Genomic DNA, 7,117 nt, shown 5'->3' with positions numbered 1-7,117 from the left:
TTTCCACAATGGGTATCCTAAAAATTTGGAAACATTATGATTTTCTTATCCCATAATTATGCACATGCACAAAATTGATTTTCTTTGAATTTTTATAACATTCAATCCTTAATGGTAGCAGAAAGGTTTTTGCCACATGCCCATAGTTCAGATGTATAAGTATGATGGAATCCACACCAATCCTGTGATTTGATATGGATCAATGGGCACCCTGGCTGGATGAGTTTTTGTACTGGATATAATATCCTGTTCGTAATACTAGCCAGGCAGTTAATTCTAATAGCCAGGCCTTCTCCATCATGAGGCTCAATACTACACAGTATTCTACAAGTTTTATTCCAGCTGTTACCAAGTTGTGGAATGATCTTCCTAATCGGGTAGTTGAGTCAGTAAAACTTCAAAAGTTCAAAGTTGGAGCAAATGTTTTTATGTTGACCAGGCTGACATGAGTCCTTTTATTGTTTATATATGACATATCTGTTTTTGACCTTGTTAATAGTTTATATAATGGACATATCTGTTTTGACGCTGTTACTGTTTTTATTATGATATATTGTTAATTTATTCTCATCATTTACTTATTTCCTTTCCTCACTCGGCTATTTTTCCCTGTTGGAGCCCTTGGGCTTATAGCATCTTGCTTTTCCAACTAGGGTTGTAGCTTGGCTAATTATAATAACAATAATAATAATAATAATACTGGGCTTGATAATTTCTAGGATTATATCTAACTGCAGACTATGCTCACAAGTCTATATACTGTAGCTTTAAATGGAAATTAGCATCTGGTGGTGACAAAAGGGAAGTGGGGGTGCCAACTTCATACTTTCTAGGTAGTAGGTTGGCCAAGGCACCAACCACCCATTGAGATATTACCGCTAAAGAGTAATTGGGTTCTTTGACTGGCCAGACAGTACTACATTGGACCTCTCTCTCTGGTCACAGCTCATTTTCCTTTGCCTACTCATGCACTGAATAGTCTGGCCTATTCTTTACGCTTTACTCTTTCATTATATCCCTGAGAGCACTGAGATTACCATAACAGTTGTTCTTCACTCAAGGGGTTAACTACTGCACTGTAATTGTTCTATGGCTACTTTCCTCTTGGTAAGGGTATTAGAGACTCTTAAGCTATGGTAAATGGCTCTTCTAGGAGAACACTCCAAAATCAAACCACTATTCTCTAGACTTTGGTAGTGCCATAGCCTCTGTCCCATGGTCTTCCAATGTCTTGGGGTAGAGTTCTCTTGCTTGAGGGTACACTGTTCTATCTTATTTCTCTTCTTGCTTTTTTTAAAGTTTTTATAGTTTATATATGAAATATTTGTTTTAACATTGTTACTGTTCTTAAAATATTTTAATTGTTCATCACTTCTATTGTAGTTTATTTATTTCCTTGTTTCCTTTCCCCATTGGGCTATATTCCCTATTGGAGCCTTTGGGCTTATATCATCTTGCTTTTCCAACTAGGGTTGTAGCTTAGCTAATAATAATAATAATAATAATAATAATAATAATAATAATAATAATAATAATAATAATAATAAAGAGCTGCTAATAAATCATAACTAAAGTCTTCTGGTGCCACCATCTTCAAGGAGAAGACATATGATGAAAAATATTTATAAATAATACTGTACTCTAAACAGTATTCATATTTCATCATACAGTAATCCACCTTTACCACTAGAGGATGACTCTAGAAGATGCTAGTTTTCAATAAGTATTTTGAGATGAGGTTGCGGCATCATGCTCATTTCCATTTTGTTGTATCCCATCACATTAAACTAGTTTCCAAATATTACCTAAATCACTTTCAAGAAAAAATAAAGCACAATTAAATTAAACAGCTGACAAGATTAAAGATAAAATGGTCACCTTCACACCAGAATCCCACATTAAGAAGAAATACAGTACATTTGAAAATATATAAAGCAATATTGTATAGTATTCGCTTTTATTACAGTACTTTTCTTGTTGGTATTATGGCCATTAAGCACTAAATTCTAAATAACCCATAATTTTCTTTTTTGAATGAGGGTTTTGCTAGGAGAAAAATAAGTCACTAACCTGTTCTTAAACTCCTAAAGCAAGGATGAGTCTCTTATGCATGTCCTTTCACACAGCCTTGATAAAAAGGCCCTTCTAATACTTCTATGCCTCTTCACCATCTTACCCTTCATGAAAATCAAGGAGCACCTATCAGATGAAACACAAAATGCCACATCTCATAACAACCATATCAAATTGAGACAAGAAAAAAAGAGACCATAAGAGTACAATTGAATACTGTATACATTCCCATTACAGTCCAAATACTGTATTAGAATTCTACAAGACAGGCCTGATCCTGAAATATCAAAACATAGGAGTCACAACATACCTGTCCCTTTGTTCCCTTTATCAATAATAATGGAATACATTGGAAGATCAACCATGGTAATTCAGATTATGAAATATCGTTGTCATCATTACTTATATCACTACATGGACTGGATTGCTTTTATGAATTTGGGTAATATAGACCAGCACTGGGATTCAGTGCCCAAGTGCAATTTGAAGAAAACCCTGTGGTTACACTGAAGTAGAAGTTAGAAGAGGCTTTTCACAGGATGTAAGGTAGGATGGAGATAAAGTAGAAGAATATAAAAAAAGTTTGGCGAGGAGCCAAAGGAACACTGTATATGCCATTAAGTAATCCAGGTCACTGAAGGAACTAACATACTTTGGATTAAGTCACTATAATACAGTGTTTTCCTATCGAAATTCAGTATCCAACCTAAAAATTCTACATACGAAATATCTACAAAATCCAATTATTTAAATCCAATTAGTTTATTTGTCACTTACATATTAAAAAATGCACAAAGGCTGATTGAAGAATGCTGCGGTACATCAGGAAGAAATGGGTCCTGTAACAGGATCAACATCCATGAAGTCATCAACTTGAAAACATTTTAAACTCATCTGCCACGGATTCCTCCAGCAACTTTTTGAGGGCTGTGGGTTTATCAAAAAGGTCAGGTTGTCTAAGGAACAAACTAGCTACTGTGAACCTGGAGAATAAGATTATAATTTTATAACTGGCAAAAAACTAAAAAGAAATGAAAAGAGAGGACAATGTTTTTATATCAATTCTCTCGAGCATACAGTATTGTATAGATAAATATCGTACCTGCTTGTTATGTCCTGCTGTTTTTCTCATTAAACCCAAGAAATTACATAGCAAGGTCTATTATGTAGTTATTACTAGGTAACCCCATGCTAATTTTTCTCCTTGGATATAATCCTTGTCCAATAGTATAGCCTATCATAGTGCCTCTGAATTATTGAGTTATATTCAGCAACTTGTCAGTCAATTCCTTAGCGTCTGGTAATTTACCATCGTGTTGCACCCACTCCAAAGTATCTTGCCTAGGATGGTGCACAAGTACGGTAATCTTAAACGATTTGGAAAATACTTTTTAAATTATTGGTTAGCATATTCTTGAAGGTCACAAACTCCCCAGAAGCATCTCGATCTTGAAACATATCAGCAGATCACAATTTCTGCCATGGCTTTCATATGCAGCACTGATCTTTATGTCATTACTGGCGAGATTAAAGATAAAATGGTCACCTTCATGCCAAAATTATACATTAAGAAGAAATACGGTACATTTGAAAATATATAAAGCAATGTTGTATAGTAATTGCTTTTATTACAGTATTGCCATACATAAGTCTATTGGAAGCACTACAAAAGACATCCTAAAACCTGAAAAATATTATACAGTACGGCACAGCATTACTGATTTCTCTGCTCAAATCAGAAAAAAAAAAAAAAAGCCTCACTCAAACCTTCAGAACAGTTCTGTAATAAAAAAATATAATTCTATAATTTAGAAAATTGTCACTACAGTATTACAGAATATACCCAAACTCATTTGGCATCTATTTGATACATTTCCTATGGTTATAAAATGTTATTTTCATTAGTAAAATAAATTTTTGAATATACTTACCCGATGATCATGTAGCTGTCAACTCTGTTGCCCGACAGAAATCCACGGTCGGGATACGCCAGCGATCGCTATACAGGTGGGGGTGTACACAACAGCGCCATCTGTGAGTAGGTACAAAAGTACTTCTTGTCAACAAGAACTCAATTTTCTCCTCGGTCCACTGGTTCTCTATGGGGAGGAAGGGCGGGTCCTTAAATTCATGATCATCGGGTAAGTATATTCAAAAATTTATTTTACTAATGAAAATAACATTTTTCAATATTAATCTTACCCGATGATCATGTAGCTGATTCACACCCAGGGTGGTGGGTGGAGACCAGCATACATGTTAACAAAGAAGCTAAGTATCCCGTTCTTATTTTAGCCGTTATTCAAAATAACATACATAAAATAAATAAGTACCTGGTAAGGAAGTCGACTTGAACCATTACTCTGCCTTTTTAAGTACGTCTTCCTTACTGAGCCTAGCGATCCTCTTAGGATGCTGAGCGACTCCTAGGTGCTGAAGTATTAAGGGCTGCAACCCATACTAAAGGACCTCATCACAACCTCTAATCTAGGCGCTTCTCAAGAGAGAATTTGACCACCCGCCAAATCAACCAGGATGCGGAAGGCTTCTTAGCCTTCCGGACAACCCAGAAATATTTCAAGAGAAAGATTAAAAAGGTTCTGGAATTAGGGAATTGTAGTGGTGGAGCCCCCACCACTACTGCACTCGTTGCTACGAATGGTCCCAGAGTGTAGCAGTTCTCGTAAAGAGACTGGACATTCTTAAGATAAAAGACGCGAACACTGATTAGCTTTTCCAAAAGGTTGCGTCGAAAATATTTTGCAGAGATCTATTTATCAAAAGGTCACGGAAGTTGTGATAGCTCTAACTTCGTGTGTCCTTACCTTCAGCCAAGCTTGGTCTTCCTCACTCAGAAGGGAATGAGCTTCTCGTATTAACAGTCTGAAAATAACAGGATAAAGAATTCTCTGACATAGGCAAAGATGAATTCTTAACTGAACACCATAAAGCTTCAGACGGGCCTCATAAAGGTTTTTAAAATAGAACTTAAGAGCTCTACAGGACATAATACTCTTTCTAGTTCATTTCCAACCATATCGATAAGTTTGGAATAACGAACGATATTGGTCAAGGCCGAGAAGGCAGCTCGTGTTTGGCTAGAAAACCAAGATGTAGAACATGTAGCCGTTTCGGATGAAAATCCGATGTTCTTGCTGAAGGCATGAATCTCACTGACTCTTTTAGCTGGTAAAGCATATCAGGAAAAGAGTCTTAAAGGTGAGATCTTTCAGGGAGGCTGATTGAAGTGGTTCGAACCTGTCTAACATAAGGAATCTTAGAACCACGTCTAAATTCCAACCAGGTGTAACCAAACGACGCTCCTTCGTGGTCTCAAAAGACTTAAGGAGGTCCTGTAGATCTTTATTGTTAAAAAGATCTAAGCCTCTGTGACGGAAGACTGATGCCAACATGCTTCTGTAACCCTTGAAAGTGGGAGCTGAAAGAGATCGCTCTTTTCTCAGATATAAGAGGAAGTCAGCTATTTGAGTTACAGAGGTACTGGTCGAGGATACGGATACTGACTTGCACCAGTTTAGGAAGATTCCCCACTTCGATTGGTAGACTCTAAGGGTGGATGTTCTCCTTGCTCTAACAATCGCTCTGGTTGCCTCCTTCGAAAAACCTCTAGTTCTCGAGAGTCTTTCGATACTCTGAAGGCAGTGAGACGAAGAGCGTGGAGGCCTTGGAGTACCTTCTTACGCGTGGCAGACGTAGCAGGTCCACCCTTAGGAAGAGTTCTGGGAACGTCTACTAGCCATCGAAGTACCTCAGTAAGTTATTCTCTCGCGGGCCAGAGGGAAGCAACTAGTGTCAACTTTGTCCCAACATGAGAGGCGAACTTCTGCAGTACCTTGTTGACAAACTAGAACGGAGGGAATGCATATAGATCTAGATGAGACTAATCTAGTAGAAAGGCATCTAAAAGAACCACTGCTGGGTCTGTTGAGAGCCTCTTGGACATCGAGGTTGCGAAGAGATCTATGGTTGGATGGCCCCAGGTGACCCAAAGTCTCTTGCATACATCTCTGTGGAGGGTCCAATATGTTGGAATTATTGTCCCTTCCTACTGAGACAAACTGCTAAGACATTCAAGTTGCCTTGGAAGAAATTTGTTACTAGTGAAAAGTCTAGACCTGTTGAACAGGAGAGGAGGTCACTAGCAAACTCGCACCATGTCAGAGAGTAGGTCCCTCCTTGCTAGGAGATGAACATCAAAGCAGGGAGTTGTCCGTGTTGACCTCCATTACTTTGTCTTGAAGGAGAGACCTGAAGCTTTTCCAGGTCAGACTTACTGCCAGAAGCTTCTTGCAGTTAAAATGCATTGTCCTTTGACGCGAGTTCCATAATCCCGAGCATTCCCTACCGCCTAAGGTTGCACCCCAGCCTACGTCCGATGCGTCTGAGAAGAGAACGTGGTTGGGAGTCTGAACAGTCAGGGGAAGACCCTATAAAAGGTTGATAAAGTCCTTTCCTCAGGTTAGACCAGACTTATGTTCCGGAAACCGGGATCGAGACCGCTTCTAGCGTCTTGTCCTTTTCCAGTGAAGAGCTAGATGAAACCGAAGAGGACGGAGGTGTAGTCTTCCAAGAGACACCAAAAGCACCACGGATGACAGTGTCCTAACCAGACTCATCCACAGCCTGACAGGGCCGTATTCCTTCTTCAGCATCTTCTGGATGGATAGCAGGGCTGGGGATTGATCTTCTTGTTCAGCCATGTCCTCATCAGAGGGTTCCTCATCTGAAACTGATGAGGAAACGGCAACGGAGTGGGCAACGTCTGACTCGCTGAATCCGGTCGCACTGGTGGATGCATGACGGAGCCGGACACAAGATCATGGTACTGCTGCACAGTCTGTGAACTGTCAACCATGGGGAAGCGAGGAAGTACAGCGACAACCCGAAACTGTCTAGACTGTCTGGGTAGTACAGACAACCCCTTATCGGGTTGCTGAGGTTGCCACACTGCGTCACAACAAGTCACCTCTGCTGGTTGTTGAACGTCTTCCCAGTGACACACTGAACGTCCACAACCACCTCC

This window comes from Palaemon carinicauda, chromosome 17 (assembly GCF_036898095.1).
Source record: "Palaemon carinicauda isolate YSFRI2023 chromosome 17, ASM3689809v2, whole genome shotgun sequence".
Taxonomy (NCBI): Eukaryota; Metazoa; Arthropoda; class Malacostraca; order Decapoda; family Palaemonidae; genus Palaemon; species Palaemon carinicauda.
The sequence above is the reverse complement of the archived record's forward strand: the minus strand, read 5'-3'. Positions refer to the sequence as shown.